The following is a 22,420-nucleotide window of genomic DNA, read 5'->3' as shown; positions in this document are numbered from 1 at the left end:
CAGACACCAAGTTCAAAACACTGGTTACTAGGATGCTCAAGGAACTCAGTAGGTACTTCAACAGCATTTAAAAAATCCAGGCAGAAATGAAGTTTACAGAGAATCATCAGTAGAGTGGTAAAGCTGAGAATCAAATCAATCATTTGGAACATAAGGAAGAAAAAAACATTAATCAGAATAACAAGAAGAAAAAGAAATTTTAAAAATACATTAGGATAGGCTAAAGAGCCACTGGGAAAATTTCATATGTACCAACATCCAAATCATAGGGATATCAGAAGGAGATGAGGAACACCAAGAAACTGAAAAAAATAGTGAAAGAAAACTTCCCTGATTTGGTGAAGGAAATAGACAAAGAAGCTCAGGAAGCAGAGTCTCAAACAAGATGGACACAAGGAGGACCGCACCTAGACACATCATAATTGTAGTGCCACAGGGTAAAGATAAAGAGAGAATCTTAAAAGCAGCAAGAGAAAAGCATAGAGTTACCTAGAGAGGAGTTCCCATATGACTGTCAGCTGATCTCTCACAAGAAACTTTGCAGGCTAGAAGGGGCTGACAAGAAGTATTCAAAGTGATGAAAAGGAAGGATTTACAGCCTAGATTACTCTATCCAGCAAAGCTATCATTTACAATGGAAGGGCAGATAAAGTGCTTCCCAGACAAGATAAAGCTAAAAGAGTTCATCCGCACCAAGCTCTTATTATTAAATAAAACATTAAAGAGCCTTATTTAAGATAAATGAGATCAAAACTATGAACACTAAAATGACAAAAATTCATAACTATCAACAACTGAATCAAAAAATAAAGCAAACAGGCAAAACAGAAACAGAATAATAGATATGGAGATCATTTGGAGGGTTATCAGTTGGGTAGAGGAAGGGAAGGAATGAGGAAAAATGTGCATGTATTAAGAAGCGTAATTGGGGCCCTGGCTGGCGTAGCTCAGTGGATTGAGCGCGGGCCTGCGAACCAGAGGATCACGGTTCGATTCCCAGTCAGGGCACATGCCTGGGTTGCAGGCCTGTTCCCTGCAGGCCAACTCCCAGCAGGGGACGCACAAAAGGCAACCATACATTGATGTTTCTCTCCTTCTCTCCTTCCCCTCTAAAGATAAATAAAATCTTATATAAAAAAAAAAAAAGAAGCGTAATTGGTAGGTACAGAATAGATAGGGAAATGTTAAGAATAGTAGAGGAAATGAAGTAGCCAAATAACTTATATGGATGACCCATGGACGTGAACTAAATGGGGGAAGACCTCCAGAGCGATGGGGGTACTGGGTGGAGGGGGGAAAGGGGGAAAAATTGGGACAATTCTAATAGCATAATCAATAAAGTATATTAAAACATTTTTTGTGCCTTGTGCACCTTGTCAGCCTGGCCCTAGTCCTGGCCCTGAAAACCAGCATATTCAACCTTTTTCATCTCATAGCACACATAAACTAATTACTAAGATTCTGTGCACACCTAAAAACATTACTTTTTTTGCTGATCTGTACAAAAATGGTATACTTTTGATTCATTTACACCAGATGGCTGTTGCTATATTGGCTGTTTTTTTGTTGTTGTTATTTAATTTGACAACCTAAGAAAAATGAGGTCAGTGTCCTTGACTACACAGTCAGGTACTGAATGTTTTAAAAATTCTCACAGCAAACCCATTGAAACTTGCTGCCTAAAAGATAAATGACTGCAATTTAAAATACTGATAATTAAGAGAATATGTCATAAATGGAAAAAAGCAATGGAAGTTGGTAAGAAAGATGGCAAGTTAGCAGGAGATTGGAATAGAAGAAATAGACTCATTAGCATGTGAAAGACTTAGATACCACCGAGGAAGAATTTTTGGCGAAGGAAGCCTGCTCGAGATTTGTAATAGGATACTTAGGCAAACTAGAAAAATCTTTTTAGGATAGTCTTTAAAAAGAGGATAGTTGTCTGGGATGGTTTAAGTGTAGCATTGCTTATAAATAAGGAGTTATATTCAATGATTTCTCAAAGTCCATCTGAAGCCTGTGATTCTTTGAAGTTCTTAGATTTAGTGCTGTTGGCTTGTAAAATGGATGTTGGATATGAGACATAAAAATATGAAGGATTTGAAATAACCTTTTAAATAGGAGGGGAATCAGCTATGCTTTCCCAGAGGGGTTATTGTGGTGTAAACTTTCCAGATCTTGCAGATTATAGTGCTTTTAAAGAGCCAGGGATCTGAAACTTCATCCATGTCTTAATCATATGTGTCTGGCTCGTCTGCCACAGCAGTTAGAGAGAAGAAAAACAGCTGAATCAAGAGGCAGCATTTACACCCGAACGAGGAGGACACTACAGCTGAGTTTTCAGCAACAAAAGAGGGACAATAAATCTGACCAAATTGTTTCCCCAACAGTTCCTGTTGGTGGCTATAAATTAAATGTTACATTCAACATTTTTTTAGATTTCTGGCTCAACTGGTAAATAGTTATACTTTTTATCACTGTTGGTTTTTCTTAAGCATAACCATGGATTCAAAATAATTTTAAGAAAAACTGGTTATAAGGAGAATACTGTATTTCAGCCTGTATTATTGTGAGAGAATCCAAGTGACCACATATGATGTTTCAAAATTCTGCTTTGAACTTGTCTTGGGCTAGAACCCAGAAAAACAATTTCTGCTCTGGAAATACATAACTCTTATTAATGTAGACCAAATGCATTTTCTGTATTTCAGTGGAGTAGTTCATTTACAGCATCTTGATGAGAGAAAGTATGGGGTTTCTTGTCCATTTGACTATGGTGGTGGGTGCTCTCAGGAAGAATGTCCTCAAAGCAACAATTTTTTTCTTTATGGTTCCTAGGTTTTATTTCAGTGATTATTATAGAGTAGTCTGAAGAACATGAGATAAAAATTATGAGCATTATTAATTTAGACGAACTAGAGAAAAAAACTAGCAGGAATTGTTTCTGTAGACATGTAGCAGTGTGATCCCGGTGTAGCCTGCACTAAAAGTGTCCATTTGAGGACGGTGACTGCTGTCAGTCTGTATCTGTGAGGGTGGAGAGCGTCAGCAGGGATGCAGTTTTGTGCACTGGACCTTGGGGCCGTGGAGAACGGTGATGCTGAAATGATGAAGACTTTCTGGGGTATATTCACAAGTGTCTCTATGGGTAAGAGTCAGCCCCTCCGGCTTTGAATGCAGCACCACTTTGATACCTGGAAGACTTTGCTGCTTTGTGAGCAGGTGGAAACAGGAATTTGGGTATACAGAAGTCTCTTAGCCAAGTGCAAATAAATTAGAACTATTCCTACTTTCCCTTGCACTGTCGATTAGGTCATATTCTCATTGTATAGTCTTTGCCCAAACATGGGATCAGACTCTTCATTTAAAGTTATGCAGCTTAATTTCTGTCACAACCATGCTTTTATCAGTGTTTTGGAAAAGAGGGGTATTTATTCATCATGTGTTGTTATCAGGATCCTAGAGTATAAATAAAGGGCAATGATAGATGAAGACAGAGTGATAGGGTAAATTATGATGGACTCTCATGTGACATGACAAGAGACTGGATTTTGTTTGTAAGACTGAAGAACAGTGGAAGATCAAGAGAAGCATTGAGAGCAATGATGAAACAGTTTAGCTTCCTACAGCCTTTTGGTTATACCTGAGGAGAGTTTTTACTTATTTTTATATTTTTAAATCCTCACCCAAGGATATGTTTTACTGATATGAGGGGGGAGAGAGAGAGAGAGAGAGAGATGTCAGAGGGCTGACGCTCCAGCCAACAGAGCCACCCAGCCAGGGCCCCAGGTACTGTTTTAAACTGTGATATCTCATGGCCAGAGTGATGCTGGGTTGGCTGTTTTGCACCTACTGTGTCATACCTGGCATGCTTTACATATTTACATTTATCACATGGCCCCGTCGACGTCAGTGGTTGTAATTCTTGATCTATAAGTATGTCTTCAAACACCATACAGAAATCCTATAACTTTACATTACATAAACATCACTATACCAACCTATCATCACATGACCAACCTATAAGTTCAGATGAAATCTCATTAGCACTAGTGCTAAGTAGCTGTGGTCCTTCTACATCCACGACTATCGCATGTAAGCACTAATCTTTTTGGCACATCTACAGGGATGTCTCATATGTTCGCAAGAGAAAAATGAGTTTGCCCGTGTTTGTTCGCCACGCCAGTCTCTTGAGGGAGGGGTCACCTCACAACGGCTGCAGCTGTTGCCCGCCGGGATGGCAGCTTCCTTGCCACTCCACAGGCCACAGGGCGAGTACCCCCGCTTGGCCCCTGCTCTGCAGGCCCTGCCAGGTGTTGCCAGCCCCTTTCAGTCCAGAGGTGGCCATGTTCCTTTTCCCAGATTAGTTTCAAACTTTTGTTTAGGTGCCAGAGCTCGACATCTCAGACTTTTACAGGGGAATGGCAGGTTTTGCTTTGAATCTAATATTTCTTCCTTCTGTGTTATAGTAAAAGCCATCCTTAGAGTGGTTTGGCAGAATGATACCAGAGCGTTACATTATTTATTATTTTTCTTTTATTTTCTCTAGGTTTTTTCCGTCCCCAGCCCTCACATACCCCATATTTTCTCCTTTCAGTGAAAAAGCATAAAAGCGCTAATGCATTCAGCTCATCCAATGGGCACTCATTGGAAGTGGAGACTGGAGGATGAACTTCGGTCCCTCAAACAGACTAGGGCACCTACATGTAGACTAGCAGGTGACAGTACTGGATCAATACTACCAAGGGGTGGTAATAAACTGCATTTATTTTCATGTTTTTAATATTTTGAATGTGTAATCTCAGCCATATAGGTAAAGCCACAAGCATAATCTTTGTGAAGCCTCGATTTGAAAAGATGGGCTGTTCTCTATCTACTCTAGTAAATTCTACCTACATGCTCCTTTCTTGCCAGCTTTGGTTTACTGATATCACGGTAGTTAAGCAAACATACATTCAACTGTTTGCATCTCTTCCAAATGAGAGTTAAGGACATGCATTCATTTTGCCCTCTGATGCCTCTTCTCCAAACATGTCACTCTCCTCTAAAACTTAATTCAGGACTCCTTCCTATGAGTCTTTTCTTGCTTAATCATGTCTTATTTTAGTCACCACCATTATATAAGTTCATTATTTTCTGAAAGGTTTTTTAATTCTAGTACCACTTTCTTGAAAGATATTAATCACTGTTCTCTTGGAGGGGTAGGAAAAGAAACAAGTGGTCAGTTAAGTTTGGGGAATTCTGCTCTATTATCCTTTTCATGGCACCTGAATATATTAAAGTCTCTAAGAAGAGTCTCAATAAAAACTACTTTAATTTTATATCCAATCTTATTAATAATATTAATCTTCATGCCTTAATATTTGTTACATTTTTTAAATATTGCAGCCTTGTTAACCTGCAAACTTTTTAAGAATAAATAAATGTCTTGTGTTTCTGTCATAACTCTCCTTGGTACCTGACTCAATACTGTGTACAGTTTAGCTGAACTTATTCACTACATACTAGATAACATGTTGGGTTCTGGAAGCTCAAAGGTGAATGTTTTGTAAATATTTATAGAAGAATAAGCAGCTTTCAATGAACAGTTATGTTGCTTATATTTAGCAGTTATTGAATAATGGGTGCCTTGAGATGTGATTTCTAGTCCTAATTGCAACAGTTCACTCTCTACCTCTTGTCCCCATTTAATAATCTGTGCATCTTTTTTTTCCTGTTGTTGTTATACAACTATAAAAAGAGTTATAAAGACATTTGAAAACCACAGTCATATTACTAAAACACTACACAGAAATTTATAATTTTGTTTTCTGTTTCTTGCTGATTATGAAGAAGTAAAAACATAAAGATAGGGCATAAATATACTTTACTTATTCTTGAATCCAATTTATTCTTAGAAGTGGACAATTTGTAACAGGAAGAGACAGGGGGTTGTGAAGTAACCAAATGAGGCTTTAGAACAGTGTTCCTAGGATTCTGAGGTGGCCGAAGCAAGAGGCTGTAGGAGACAGAGAGAATGATGGGAAGAGGTGAATGAGATATTTTGTTACGTTGCTGTCACAGGAAGTGGAGGTGCTATTGTCGTTATCGAAGGGGTTGGGGTTCACTGGATGGTATGCAACAATGCTAATTTTTAATACCTAGAAGACTGGTAGCTTTTAGATCCAAAAGGAAGACATTCAGAATTCAAAAGGACCCCCTATTACTCAAGAATTTGTAATAATAGTGCTCTACCACACAGGATTAGAATTCATGTGGAGCTAACAGAATTATGGTATTTTGTAATTCAATGAACACTTGCGGGTTCCTAGTTGACGTCATGAATGTGTTAGGCTCAGTGGTGATGATGGTGTTTGTGGTGCTGGTTAAAAGTAAACAATCCTCTGAGATGAATATAATCTTTTGGGAGAGATGGAAGTTTAGTGATAGGTAGATAGCTTAACAACATATCACGACAGAAGTATGCCAAAGAGCTACGTGGTAGGGAGAACAACAAGTTCTTGATGAGTGTTTGATTTAGCTCCAGTTTATTTAGGAGGACGAAGAGCTCCTAAACAAAATGTTAAAACACACACACACACACAATAAAATAAATAAAATAGCTTGAGGAGGTGCAGGAAAACAAATATGAGGGTTAAAATCTTGGCAAGTGAACACACATGTTATATCACAGAAAAGTGTGAAGAAGAAACTGCTTCTGGAGTTAGAGGAGTCCTGTCTTGTGAAATATGGACTCCGATCTTTTAATAAGCAGAAATCTTCCCACAGTCTATGAAGCAGTAGTGGTCTTTGGCATCAGCCTTGCAGGGGAAATCATGGTGGTGGTGGGGGACCACTTGCTGTGGCACCGTTTCCATGGAACAGCACAAGGTGTTTTGAGATTCTTACAACCCACTAACTTCTACACTCTCCTAATACACCAAGAAGAAAATGATGCCACTGAGAAAAATATCCAGAATATACTTCTTACAAAATTTAATTCTAACATAGACAATGAATGGTTTGGACTTACAGATAGTATTTTTTTAAAAAAGGTGTTTTCCTGCATTTGAAAGTCAAGAGTCTGGAATAGAAAGAAGAATAAGGGAAGTGAAACACTGACACAAATAATGGTGAAGAACATTTCTATGTCATTGCTTATGATAACAAACACATGAGCTTGTCAAGAGGAGGAAACATCTTATTATAGCATGTGTGTCTGTACGATAATCCCAATTTGGTAAAGAGGATTTAAACTAAAATTGGAGAGGGTTTTAGCATAACAAAAAAAAAGAGAGAGAAGGGGCACCAAAAATTTCTAAGGAGGAAAATAATTAGAAACTGTTATCCGGCCTCAGATTTCTATGTCCCAATTCCCAAAATAAAATCATTGACCAAAAGAGAAAAACATTTCAGAAAAATGCTACCACCTGGCTGTTCACAAGGATTGTCCCTGCTTGCCTACCACAGGTGGGATCCCACTGGTTATGGCTGCCACAATGGGCCAGGAGTGAATTGTTCTCTCCATGCCCATTTTTAAGGGTCTAATTTAGATTTCTGCCCACATCCCCAGGAACTATGCTGAAGTTAGTTTTGTTTCTTAGCGTATGCTTACCTGATTGCAGTATTTTACCTTTCTCAGGCAACTTAGGTCTTGGCAAGCCTCAGGCTGAATCATTCTTAGGTTTACAATTCAAGCACATGAGGTAGCTGTATATCTTAATAAAAACTTCAGGGGGGGGGTAACTACTAAGATCATACCTGTGATTTTGAGTTCTGTGTTGAAAATATGAATATAATTAATTTAAAACTGAGGCTACCAGATGTCTCTTTCTCTGGGGTCAGTCCCTGACAAACTGCCTGTGGTAAAATATAGGGGCCATTCTGGAGATGTTTCTTGGCACTCCCTAGGTGGTAAAGAGAGGAGTCCTCAGTTCTGAGAAGAACAGAGTGTAGGCACTGGTGCTGATAGTGCAGGAAGAGGAGGAGGAGAGAAGAAAGAGGAGGGAGAGTTGCATGACTTCTGCCCACCCTGCCGCCCTAGAGCTGAGCACATACCTGCGTCTGGATCTGTCAAGTCAGACTCTCCTCTGGTTCTCCAGCGCATCTCATCTCCACCCCATCCAACTATGGTTTCCCAATGGGCCTGTTAGTGTATGAGATCAGATGTGTCTTTTTAAGAAAAGTAGTAGATTTGGGAAGATACTTTTAATGTTTTGTGGATTCATAAAGACATTTGTACTCTAACCCAGAAATGAGACCATATTCCAACAGTGCTATTGTCAAAATGTACAGGGTTGCCCTGGCTGGTGTAGCTCAGTGGACTGAGCATGGGTGGGCCTGTGAAGCAAAAGGCCGCTGGTTTGATTTCCAGTCAGGGCACATGCCTGGGTTGCAGGCTAGGTCCCCAGTAGGTGACACATGAGAGGCAACCGCACATTGATGTTTCTCTCCCACTCTTTCTCCTTCCCTTCCCTCTCTCTAAAAAATAAATAAATAAATAAATAAAATATTTTTTAAAATTATATTTAAAAATGTACAGGATAGGGCAAGAGTAGGTTTGCGATTATTTGTGTGGAAAAATAATACAGCAACTAATAAATAGCAGTACAAGAATGAAACTCCGTATTTTACATACTCACAATTGTAAATCTACTTTTGCCCCACCCTGTATGTGAAAAGAAAGTTAACTAAAAATTATTTTATTAACACTTTAAATAATTTTAGAAACTATAGTTTTACTCTGTTAAAATGCAAAGGGCCCAATAAAATAGAATGGAAAATATTTTAACCTTCTCCTATTTTACCAATTAAAAGCATTTGCATCCAGCAAACAAAGGGTTTAAAAGATTAAATTTATATTTTATTTATAAGACGTGGGTATAGAAGATGCTATGAAATTGTGCATTTATGTGTTTTTATAATGACTTGGGTTAGAGTATGCTAATGGTAATATTCACATTCATGAAATCTAATATTTTGTTTGCATATTTACTTTTTCTTTACTTTCTCTTGTTGCAACATAGAGACATGGGTGAATCCGTTGATTAATATGGAAGTTTGACTGGACTTTCTTTTCTAGCTAAGCCTTCTAATAGATTTCTAGAAATCCGAGGTCTTAATGCCAAGGTCTCTAAAGGTCTAAGGTCTTAAATAAGGTTTAAAATTTAATTTTAAAGGAGAGCAGATAAGACTCCGGTCAAGATGGAGGCATAGATAAACATGGCTCCTCTCACAACCACAGGAAGAATTACAACTAGACTTCAAAACAAAACAAAAACCATCCAGAACCCTCAGAAAATAGAGCTATATGGAAGTTAGACAACCAAGAATTTAAAGGAGCCACATTCATCAGGCAGGTAGGAAGGGCAGAGACACAGAGATGGGCAGGGAGACTTGGAGATGACATGTTGCAGAGAGAGGCGGTGGCAGTGGCAGCAGAAAGGGCAGGCTGATGGGTAAAAATTGGAAGGGACACCTTGGGAGTGAGTGATCCATGTCCCAGGCCAGACCTCACAGCCCAGGGTTCCAGATCCAGGAAGATAAATACCCATAACTTCTGGCTGTAAAAAACAGTGGGGGTTGGGGTGGCAGAAGAAACTGCCAGATTTTCAGGAGACTACGCTTAATGGGCCTGTGACAACCTAGAATTATGCAATTTGCAGGTCCCTTTTCTAAGACAGGAAGTCAAAGCTCTACCTAATACACAGAAGCAAACACAGGGAGGCTGTCAGATTGAGGAGACAATGAAATGTGGTCCCAATGAAAGAACAGAACAAAACTCTAGAAAAAGAACTAAATGAAATGGGGATAACCAACCTATCAGATGCAGAGTTCAAAATGCTGGTAATCAGGATGCTCAAAGTACTCATTGAGTATGGCAAACGCATAAGGGGAGGAACGAAGGTGACACTAAGTGAAATAAAGAAAAACCTACAAGGAACAAATAGTGAATAGGAGGGAGCCAATAATCAAATCAATGATTTGGAACAGAAGGAAGGAAAAAGCATTCAATCAGAACAGCAGAAAGGGAAAAGACTTTTTAAAAAATGAGGTTAGGCTTAGGAACCTCTGGGACAACTTCAAATGTACCAACATCCAAATTATAGGGGTACCGGAAGGAGAAAAGGAAATTGAGAAATTGAAGACTTATTTGAAAAAATAATGAAAGAAAACTTCCCTAAATTGGTGAAGGAAATAGGCATACAAGTCCAGCAAGCACAGAGTCCCAAACAAGCTGGACCCAGAGAAGGCCACACCAAGACACATCGTAACTAAAATGCCAAAGGTTAAAGATAGAGAACTTTAAAAGCAGGAAGAGAAAAGCAGAGAACTACCTACAAAGGAGTTCCTGTAACACTATCAGCTGCTTTCTCAAAAGAAACTTTGCAGGCTAGAAAAAGCTGTAACGAAGTATTCAAAGTGGTGACAAGTAAGGACTTACAACCTAGGTTACTCTATCTAACAAAGGCATCATTCACAATAGAAGGGCAGGTAAAGTGCTTCCCAGACAAGATAAAGCTAAAGGAGTTCATCATCACCAAGCCCTTATTACATGAAATGTTAAAGGGCCTTATTTAAGAAAAAGAAGGATATTAAAACTATGAACATTAAAATGGCAACACATGTACAACTATCAACAACTAAATCTAAAAAAACAAACTAGTCAAACAACCACAACAGGAGTGAAATCATAGATATGGAGATCATTTGGAGGGTTGTCAGCTGGGAAAGGGAAGGAGGAGAATGAGGGAAAATGTGCAGTGATTAAGAAGCATGATTGGTAGGCACAAAATAGGCAGGGAGATGTTAAGGGTAGTATAGAAGAAGGAGAAGCCAAAGCACTTACATGCATTACCCATGGACATGAACTAAGGGGGGGCAGATTTCTAGAGGGAATGGGTGTACCAGGCAGAAAGGGGGCAAAAGGCAATACATTGGGACAACTGTAACAGCATAATCAATAAAATATATTTAAAAAATAAAGGAGAGCATGTAAAAGGACTAGTCTTTAAACCTAAGATGAATATACAAAAGATTACTAAATTAAATGTATCCATGAACACATATGTCATTTCAAAAAGGTAAGTGAAACCTGATTCTCTATCCAAAAGAGACCATTCTGTCAGAGATGTGGCAAAATAAAACAGGATCTGCCAAGAGATGTAAGAAGGTTTAAGACAGCTTTTTTTCAAACTTTAATAGGCATAAGAATCAGCTGAGGATCTTATGAAAATGCAGTCTGTTTCAGTAGGGTTGGGTGGAGTCTTAGCTTCCTTCCTTCCTTCCCCTCTTCTTTCCTTCCTTCCCCTCTTCTTTCCTTCCTTCCCCCCTTCTTTCCTTCCCTCCCCTCTTCCCTCCTTCCCTCCTTCCCTCCTTCCCTCCTTCCCTCCTTCCCTCCCTCCCTCCCTCCCTCGAGTTGGCAGGGCCAGCTGACACTTTTTCAGGGAATGCCTATATCCCTGGCCCTTGCACCACACTTCCTACTACAGATGAGCTCCATGAATCCACTTTCTGTTTCTTCGTCTCCCTTCTCTCCAGCAGTTGGCCTAGCTTTTAATCTAGGCAGGTCAGAGTGAAATGTGATACTACAAGGATAAGCTAAAGGATAGTTTTTATAAAACTTTGCTGCAGATAAATCAACTAAAAAAAGTCACATCCTCTTTCATACACATTAGCTTGCCAAGCTAGCTCATGAACTACAACAGGAATTATAAGACCATTAGTAACATATCTGGTTTTCTTGATAAAGGTAGAAAAGTCAAACTTTTCCACCAAACTACATGTTTATTATCATTAATATGTCACTTAGGAAGTTGAAAACAAGGGAAATAATTACTTAGATGAGGAAAAGTAAAGCACATAAAATATAAATGAGTCAATACCATTGTATTGATTTCTTTCTGGCTAATCAAATTGAATGTACACGTTTCTTTAGGTAATTAGTGCCTTCTCATTCCCTACAAACGTGTGAGTTCATTGATGGCGAGAACTGTGCCTCACACTCACCCTGTGCACTGTCCAGGGTCCACGCAGTTCTGGGTGCAGAGTTCCCCTCGGGCACCTTGTCCCGTGCTGCCTTTACTGATTGATCTGAGCCAGGCTTTCTGTTGCTTTATTACAACCGACCTGCCTAAGTTTAAGACCGATCCTTCACTTAAAGCTACAGCCCAGGGTGCACGTGTATGTGGTTCTGGTGTTCACTTCCTGAAGGTCATTTGTTTACTTTTGCTTAGAGCCTTGTCTGGTGTTTGAAAAGGACTGTTGTAGAATTTTCTGGAAACAAATTGTCACTTTTAGGATTGTAAACCTTTTCTAATTAACTTGTTTGTTACAGTTACAGGATGGGTTTATTACATTATTCTCTATTATGTGTACCTTTGAAGATGTACATAATCAAAATCTAAAAGAAATGGGGAAGCACAACAAGGGAAAATTCTGCTCTCAAGGTCAAACATGTACAAGAAGAGAGAAACTAAAATGGACACATAGGCATGCATGTATATTTCCACGAATAAAGTAAGGCATGTGTCTATACTTTAATAAAACTCTTAAGTTCAAAATCTTACAAAAGTATCTATTGAATATTTATTCCTACAGGTTAAAAAGGGTGAAATTTTAGTGTTATCCTTCTCCCAATGTATTCAGATGGTTAAAAAGAGTCCAATTCAAACAGATACTTTAAAAGGCTACAATGCCTAGTAAAATTTTCCTAGTTATCAGGATAGGAAACAAGTCTAGCCATTATATGGGTCCATGTTCAAGTTTAGCCACTATATGGGCCCATGTGTTGTCCTGGCAGTACTCAGGTATCAAACTTGATCTATTGTCTCAAATATCAGTCATCAAGAAACACTGCATGAGGGTCTGGATTGATTCATGCAAATCTAATACCTTTTAGTGAAACAGTTCCAAGTAAACCTTTTAGTAAACATTTTTTCCACTCCGTATTCAGGTTAAATAGTGTGTCTTATCTGCCTTGGGTTGGGGAGATGGGCTTATAGGTAGGAAAGATGCCTGGCTCAGCACCCCTGCCCCCAACTCCTGCAGACCTGTGGGTTGGTGGTTGGCATGAGGAGGGTACACGGGGCAGCTGATCAGCAGATGAGCTTGCCGTGCACATGCGTGCACACATGGCCCATGAGGCCTGGGCAGGCGCTTTGAGCTGCTGCCCAAGTATCCAGAAGTGCAAGGAAGTGCAACATTAAATGGCAAATGAATATGCTCTGAGAGGGAGACTCATCAGAGAAGGTAAGTCTTTATATCTTAGTAACTAACTGTAATGAAACTTTTTACCAGCTTTTTGAACCACAGACCCTTATTTTCATTTTGCACTGGGCCCTGAAGATTATTTAGCTGGTTGTGTGCGTCAAGATGTGCATTAAGTTGCTGGAAAGGTTAGATGAGGTAAGTAAGCATTGAGCAAAGGGTCTGGTAACATGGTAGGTTCTTAGGAAGTAAGTTGTGGGCCCTCAAAAATACAAAAAAGATTAGGAGAGAAATGCTGGAAGGGACAACAAATTCTACTAGAATCACCAGTGAAGAATCCTTCCAATTTGTTTCCCATTCTCTCTCTCTTCAGTGTGGGTGGCTATTTCTAGGTCATAGAGCTAGAATGTCTTAGGTCCTAGAATGTTTCTAGGAACATTTCTTGTTCCTTTGATGTTACGGATTTTTTTGAGGATTTATTAATCAAGTTTTCAATATTGTTATTTAGCAAGGGATATGCAAAGCAAGAGGCTATTTCTGAGAGTAGTCTAAAAAGGATAATTGGTTGAACAAATTATTTGCGGCGCCAATAGTTGCATCCAATAGTTACTTGAATAGTATTAAAATACAGGTTAAGAAGGTAGCTGGTGGAAACCTAGAGTGGGAAGGTGGCACAGAGAACCTTTGCGTCAGCCCCAACTTTCCTAGGTACATTTGTTGTGTGTGTGTGTGTGTTTGTTTGTGTTGTGTTTAAACTTCAAAGTAGCGCATGGCAAGAGTTAGATGAACGTGTGAAAAATTGCTCTCTCAGCAGAGAGAGAAGAAAAAACTCTTAGCATCTGGGAAGGGAAAATGCCTTGTCTGTTTTTGTGTATTAAGAATATTAGTTTAAAAAGAGTTTACATAGCTTGTCAAGAAACATTTCCCAGACAATTAAGCCTCTGTTTTCTCTTACCTCATTTTTACCTTGGCCACTAATCCATGAGCAGTAAAACTCAGAAATCTTTGAGAGTATTCCGGCCAATAAAATAATTCATGAATGTAATAGGTTTGGTCTGGGGAATGCTATTTTTATCCATTACATGGTACATAGATCGCACTGTACTTTCTTCCAAGTAACTTTTGGAAGATATCTGGCCGAAGAATTCAGTATGACTAGCAGTTATTTTCTGGAGACTGCTATTGTTTTGACATGGAGAGCATTGAAAACATATGGTCTTTCATGTCTCTTGCCTTGTGTTTTCCTTGAAAATGTTTATATTTGCTTGTGGTAAAATGCATTAAGCTTCATAATCCTGAACAACCTTCTGGTACACAGATTCACTTTCAAGCAGTGCAACTGGGGAAACAGAAGTTTTTACAAAAAAAAGATGAGAGTTTCTTATATAGTGATGCATTTTCTGTTAACACAGGTGCTAATTTTGATCTTTTGTTTTCCTAATGTTCAAATTCCAAAACAACTGCTACGATAAATTACCTTTATATCACCTCTCCAATAGCCCAGAGCTTATGTAAGTTTAGGCAGAGTTTTGTCAGCCTGCTTACAATGCGGTTTCTACATGTTCATTGACCCTTGTGATTATGATGGTAAACGTTTCCTGTGCATGTGGGGAAATGAAACGATTTGAATGAAAGGGTTTTTTTTGGTCATAGGCTGACTGTAAAAAGAACATTTTCTTCATACACCATGATAAATCTACTGCATGTCCAGAGTCAGCACGCTGCCTTTCTCCTTAGCATTTGCCATATTTCAATCAAGGAAGTAACAGCTCTGGCTGTGTTCGTCAACAATGGAAATCCCAAGCAAATTTTGGAGCTGTCTAGATGTACATATTTCAAACAGGGAGATTATTTTGATTTAACTGATATAGTTAAGTCAAATCTCAGTCAGAGACTGCATGCTAGTTGGTCAAATTGTATATTGTTATTTATTTTGTTAGATGCACTGTAAGTTAATAGGATATACACCATTTATTTTTGTTAGATCATAAGTTCATAGAATATACACCATAAAGTCATTTGTGTGCTTTACTTCCCTGGCCTTTGTTTCAGTTGATGGCAAGTTCAGCCTTCAAAACGGTGCTTGGTGCTGACTTTGGAGTAGGTGTATCGTGCTGGTGATGGACTTCATACCAAACTAGAAATTGGAGGCCCAGTTGCAGGACCCCAGAACCTTATTGTAGTCCATGTGGAAAGTATGCAACTTTTCTTTCCAAAGCCCGTTATAGTATTTACATAGTGAAATATTTCCAGTTATGTTTTAATTTCTCAATTTATTAGCATTGTCTGTTTTAGAGAATTTCAGCATACCAAAGAAAGATTTTAAGGGATAGTCTCTGCCCCAAATTTATGGTGACACCAATTAAAATATCAGTGTAATTATAATGTTTAAATGCTCATTTTATAATAAATGTAAGTTTTCCAAAGCACACAATCTTCCAGTATTTTGGACCAATTTTCAAAGAAAAATCATTTCATCTTTATTTGAGGTATGTTAGTTAAAGAAAAGCAAAACAGCTTGACTCGAAGCATTTTGGAATTTATTCAACATCCAAACTGTTAAAAGTGATTCAATCTGTTCACTGTCTTGGGTTTTTCAGAGATTATCCACCTGTATTAAATTGAAAAAACAGCAAAGACTGTATTGTTAGAACCTTTTCCAGTTGCTCCGTTAAGTACTTTCTGGAGATCTTTTTCCCTGAACAAGAAGGCATCACGCACACTGTTTGTTCTTTTTGTTTTGAGAAGATAATAATAGCAACAAAGACACAATCATCTTAAAATACGTACAAATATTCCCATATGGATAGCACATGAATTCTCAAAGTTAAGGCACTTCGAAAGGGATTTTGAATTTGTGGAAGTTACACGGGCAGAGAGATGGGAGAATCAGGCCAATGCCTATTAGTGTGACTAAACCATTCTTGCCCAGGTTCTGACTGAACAGGTTCAGTCGCTCAGGACCTGGTTGGGGTGAGGTAATGACTATAGAAGCTACAGGGGTGAAAGAAACCGGCATGCTTCCAAGGGGTTGATTTGATTCGTGTTAAAATTGGAGGACTCTGATCGCGAAGGGAGTGTTTAGTAGCATCAGGATTTTCAGATTCTTCTCTTAAACTTCTGACAAGTGCTGTGGTGACCCCAGCTGAGAGTAAATCTGATCATCCAGTTTCACTGTAAACATTTTATTCAAGGAAGAAATACTAGATTATGAAAAGTACATACTATAAATTTGTCAGAAATAATAGGCTTCTGTCTTGTAAATTCTTGGTATTTTGGATGCACATATTTCTAGGATCTTAACTGCCTGAAATCTACTTGGCATGATTTGTAATATCTCCAAGGGGTCCTTGGCCATCACACATCAATTAAAACAGTATTTTGAACATATTTTTTGTTTTAGCAGTCAGATCTAGCCAGGAGAGCAGATTTCTGAATCTGATATTCAGTGGCTTTAGTTTGAAAATTTGCAGATTAACAACATTTTCATAGTGAAAGCTACAAAGAACAGAGTCAACATTTGACAAATTTAGGTCAAATATGTCAAAATAAACCTTTATTTCCTCACCTTTGAAATTATTAAAATTTTTATTACCAAAGTATTATTGAGAATCTGTTCTTTTTTTCTTACTGTGAATTGCTTCCCTGTATGTCAGGATGAACAGAATTCAGTCAAGGAAGAAGAGTCAATATATCTTTTGAGGAAAAGCATTTCTGATTATTTCATTTTGTTTTAGTTAGTAAACCTTTTCTACATGAATGAAGCAATGTAGGAGGATGTTGGAGGCGGACCCCATAATCTGAGTCACCTTCCTTCTAACAGGTTTGATCAAGAGCTATAACTGAGCCAGAAAAACAGATTATATGGTATCCTAATTTGAGGATGTTTGAGTTTTATTTTGCAGAATCTTTGCACCACTGTCTTTAGGCTGAATGAGGACATTTGACAAAGAGCACAATCCAGGTAGATGCTGGACTCTCCCAGGAACTAGGAGGGGGCGAAGGGCCTAAACTGGCTGTGTACTAGGGGTAGTTAAAGAGGTCCCTTGTGATTCTCGTGGCTCATTAGAAATATTTCAAAAATCGTAACTAAGCAATCTCCAGGCTTACACTGATTAGAAGCCTTGGAAAATTGCCTTTACCTGATGGCTCCCTTTAATAGGTTTCATTCTGGAACCTAGTACTGGGGGAAATTAACAAAAATTAAGGTCTTCTGTGAAGGCAGATGAAACTTGTTTTTGACTCATCCCAAATGTACAGTTTAAAGGAGTATAAAAAAGAGTGCAACATTAACACAAAATATGTGTTGCAGAATCTTTTTCTATACAGTGTTATTAATTGCTCGACTTGGAAAGTTCTCAGTGCTGGAAATCAGGCCGTTTAGCTTCTTTTTCTAATGCATTAAGGAAACAGGACTAGGCCCTTGCTGGTGTGGCTCAGTATGCTGGAGCATTGCCCCATACACCAAAATGTTGGGGATTCGATTGCCCTATTCCCTAGGGCACATACCTAGGTTGCAGGTTCAGTGCCTAGTTGGGGCATGTATGGGAGGCAACCAATTGATGTTTCTCTTTCACATTTTCATTTCTCTCTCTCTCCCTTCCTCTTTTTCTAAAATCAATAAACATATTAAAATTTATTTAAAAAAAGAAAGAAAACAGGCCTGGGCTGATTTAGTGACCTACTTGCCAGGGGCTATTTGTGTGACAAGGTGTACAAGTAGCTACATGGTAAACTGAGACTTAAATTCTTACCTCCCTGCCTAATGACCAGTTCTTTCCAGAGGTGGTTTCTTTGTAACAGGCCCTGTAGAGAGGCCTGCCCATAGCCAGCAGATACGGCTCATGTTGGACGCACGGCATTGCATGAATCCCTAAGTTAACAAGCAAAATGCTTATTTAAATAGTCTTTTCAACTTTCAATAAAGTTTTCTTCCTCATTAAATGAGTAACTTTTATTCTGACTTCCGTACAAGTGAAAATTATTCATTAGTTGATTTCACTTGCTTCTGTATGAGATGCGGGTGTCATTCTAAGGCACCAAATCACTGCTGAATTGAACAATCCAGTCTTACAATTGACCAGTGCTCTCATTGGCCCCTTTCCTTCTATCTGTAGCTCTAGGGTTAAATATCTTGGAGAAGAGAGGTTGGAAATGGATTTTTTTCAATCAAGAGAGACATGCTGAGATGTAAGTGCTGATGCTTAACTAGGCTTATTTACTAGCCAATTTTCTCTTTTGTCTGTATCATTGACTTTCATGAGGGGTTGAAAATGCTAATGGTAAATTTACTAATGTCAGGAGTCTATGGCATCTCTAAATTGATTTACCTAGCAAAAGATCTTGTGTCAGAATGCTTTTAATTTCATTCATGCTGCACAGTACAGTATCCCCCTATCTGTCCACCCCAACAGTTTACCCTCCGGTGCATCCAGACTGACTTCAGCAGTTAAGTGTACCAGTCTTTTATATAGAAACAGAACAAAATCAATAGGCCAGGAGGGAGAGGCCATCTGGAAGTTTAAGGGTAGGTATGTTTTGTCCCTGGGCCTTTTGGTCCAAAATTCTACATCCAGTGACTGTCTTGAATCCAGAATCACTAAAAGGTAGGTTTAGCCATCGCTGTATTTCTTGTTACTTTTGAGCAGCATTTGCATCACATGTTCTCTTTCTACAGTCTGTGTTTAGTTATTTCTTTCATGCTCACAGCTTCCATGAGCTTTTTACATGTGGCTAATTCTCAGTTCAAAGACATAGCAGTTCCTGACTGAGCATGACTGTGCATCACACATTTCCTCAGTTAGGTTTCTCAGGGAGAGTAGAATCTAATGTTACCCTCATTTTACAGGTGAGGAATCTGAGCTCTCTCTAATTTCAAAGCCCATGATTTTTTTATCCTCAGCCAAGGATATGTTTATTGATACTAGAGAGAGAGAAAGAAACATCACGTGAGAGAGAAACATCCATCAGTTGCCTCCCATACACTCCCTCACCAAGGGTTGAACCCACAACCTAGGCACGTACCCTGACTGGGAATTGAACCTGCGACTTTTTGGTGTATGGGATAAAGCTGCAACCGTCTGACCCACCTGGCCAGGGCCCAAAGCCCATGCTTTTAACTGCTGGGCTCTATTGACCTTTAGGAATGGCTCTACCTACTTATATACGTATTTCTCCCCCAGGTTGCCCAGCAGGCAGCACAAACTCAGTATACCCCAAAGCAAGTAATAACCTTCCCTGGGAAAATCAGCAAAAAATCCAGACTTGACTCACTTCTATTTCTGTTAGTGAACCACCTTTCTACCCTGGTCTAAGATCTTGTTATCGATTTTAATTGCTTATCTTTTCTTCCAATAAATAATTTGCCTGATTCCATCTCTGCAGTATCTCTGGCATGTGACTTTTTCTTTTCATTGCCACTCATGCCACTGAATTTCTTCCTATTTATCTCTTACCTGAATGACAAATCACCTATCTAAGTGTTCTTTCTACCTCTATTTTCCCCTTGCAATTAATTCTATATCCCTTTCCTAGATTTAGCTTCAGAAGCACACTGCTAACCAGCCACTTAAATCCTCAAAATATTTCAAAGCTTTGTCACTGGCTAACAAATGAGTACCAGGTGCTTTCAGCTGATCTTCACTGTTTTCTGGTGTATGTGTGTGTGTGTACGTGTGCGTGCATGTGTGTTTGGTGGAGGTAAAAAAACTCACATACCCACAGACACTAGATACTAAAAAGATAATGTGAAGCAAGGTTTAGAACAACTATTGTCTTTACTATAAAGCACCAGCATTGATAATATGACTAGCCTAGTTATAATAAGAAATGGCAGCTGACATTTGTACAGGCAACATGAAGGGCTGGGTCTGTGGCCCTGTCTGGTAGAGTTTATGCCCTGTCCAGAGGCCCCCTTTTGGCCCTCTGCACTGATTACATAGGTGGGCGTGCAGGCCCAGCATTGCTATCGGAGCCTTAGATTTTTCCAGAGAAGTTAAACACTTGGATTTTTAACTGCGTGGCCTCCAATATTGAAATGCTGGTGGCTAATTCAGATCTCTCCCTCCCTCCTTCCCTCCCTCTCCTCTCTCCCTCTGTCTCTCTCCCTCTCCTCTCTCCCTCTATCTCTCTCCTACCCTCCCACCCTCCCTCCCTTTTTGCCTATGATCTCCATCGCCGTGCCTCTCTGCCATTGTTCTTGTAGTCTTAATCTATCTCCAGGAAAGCCTTCTTCACATTCACTTTATTGAAATCTTGCACTCTACTTTGAAGTTTGTCTTCACAGAGTTTCTCCTGATCCTTTTACCCAGGCATCTTACTTTTTTTGCAGCCTTTGAGTCATCTCTTTTGTGGTCCATTCTTTAACTCTGCTTTGAATATTGGCTGTTTATACTTACACATTCCTTCCTGATGATAAGATGCTCGAGGTGAGACCATCTCTGGAACCATACAGTCTTTGCAAACAACACCTAAACATAGCTGAAGTGCCATAAATCTGACTCTGAACTTGCCAAGAGAGGGGAAGATGGATCTCTGTATTGAGGTACTTTTGTTTCAGTTTAGAAGTTTCAGCCCATCTGCTTGTTATCAAGAGAAGGCGGGTCCATCCAGTCCTCTTCTTCCTCTCATAGCGCAGATGCCGTCTCCTCCATGCCTGTGAGATCTCGCTTGTGTGGAGCAGAACATGCCATGGAATCTGCTCACCTTAAGGAGGAAGTGCACCACTATTCCCGAAGATCGTCCTTTACAGGGAAAGTTGATCAGGAGAAGGAAACAGATTTGCAAATTCACATACTCATCTAGAGCTCTTTTCGTTCCTTTTTCAGACACCATGTAGTACTGCTCAATTTTCAGAGTCAGTGTTCTGAGCTTGAACTTTCTCTATTTATATCTCATTGCATTCTGAACTGCTTATACTGATCCGGTAACAGGCTGATAACCAGGCAGGCTGCGACCTAGCAAATAAATGTTCACTGAGACACTGGGGACTTAGTCATGCATATTGAAAAGCACTGAACCCAAGAACATTTTCATTGATGGATGATAAAGGCTTTGACATATCTATGCCACCATATTGCAATTTGAAAATAAACCTGCTACAGTAGTTAGACCCTCCACTTTCAGATGAGGAAAAGACTTTGTAGAAAGCGGTATTCCTTTAGTATCATGCTGAGGAGTACCCTAATGCTTGTGCTGCTGACTAACCAGGTTGTAGTTATAGTTTAAGAAACTTTACTCATTCCAGGACATGCCCTATACTACAGGGTAGGCCAAAGGAAGGTTTACAGCTGTGAGTGTGCAAAAGAAACAGTGAGTTCATTTTGTATTATTATTAACTATTATTTTCCATCCAAACAACCATAAATCTACTTTTGCTCCACCCTTGTCTATTCCAGTGAGCAGAGTTTTAGTTGTGTTTATATCTAGCATAATGAACATCAAGGGAGTATTGAAGTCTTTAGCATTATAGTAATCATCCAAAGATTCAAGGAAATTGAAAAGAAAACCACTCATTCCCCAACCACCTACTATGTAATCATTAATTTGATTTCTTGCTTCCTTGTAGTATTTCTCTAAATCTGTCAATAGCTTTTACCTAGTATAAATCGTACTTTAGGAGAACTTTTGGTGAACTGCTATTTCATCTTGTTACATATTTATTTCTTAACCTAACAAAAATGATCCTTTGATATTCTAGTAGATTGTTGCATCTTTTTTGGGGGAGTGATCTAGAGATATAATAGAACCTAAATATGTATTTTCTGAGGTATTTAGTTTTGGGGGAGGGTCAAGAAGAAATCATAAAATTATAAAGCAACAATGATTTCACCAACCATACATCTAAGCTCTTATTTCAATGGCTTACTATTTGGCAATGCTAGACACGCAATCTGGGTAGAGTATGCAAAGTAGAGATTCATATAGGAATTGAAGACAACTGTAAGACAGATGCTGACCAGTATCCATCATTAAATGGGTTTAACTTGTATTTATAAAAAATTTGACTGCTCTTAAAAAAAATTGGCACTGGTGCCTTATCAGACAGCCATGAGTCACATGTGGTCTCGGCGGTTTCCTGAGAGAATACTGGGAATTCTCTGAAGTGGGGATGCAGACGGGGCCATTCCCCTAGCTTGTTAGCTTTCACTGTCTTGCACAGAACTGCAGTGTTGTGCCTTCAGTTAAACAGGCTTATGGGTTATATTTTTATGTAAAATAATTAACCCTCACA

General features: G+C 39.0%; 1 long non-coding RNA gene across 1 annotated transcript in view; it reads left to right on the top strand.

Moving 5' to 3' along the window:
* LOC118985640 (uncharacterized) overlaps window positions 1-22,420 on the top strand; it is a 118,902-nt gene that overhangs the window by 34,102 nt on the left and 62,380 nt on the right. Inside the window, exon 2 of the long non-coding RNA XR_005066159.1 lies at window positions 4,598-4,718. This is a non-coding gene — a long non-coding RNA (uncharacterized LOC118985640). The remainder of the gene's footprint in view (window positions 1-4,597; window positions 4,719-22,420) is intronic.

Source organism: Sturnira hondurensis, unplaced genomic scaffold (genome assembly GCF_014824575.4).
Source record: "Sturnira hondurensis isolate 20B ecotype Veracruz unplaced genomic scaffold, ASM1482457v3 Scaffold0004136, whole genome shotgun sequence".
NCBI lineage: Eukaryota > Metazoa > Chordata > Mammalia > Chiroptera > Phyllostomidae > Sturnira > Sturnira hondurensis.
Note: the sequence above shows the minus strand (reverse complement) of the source record. Positions and strands in the feature narration are given on the sequence as shown.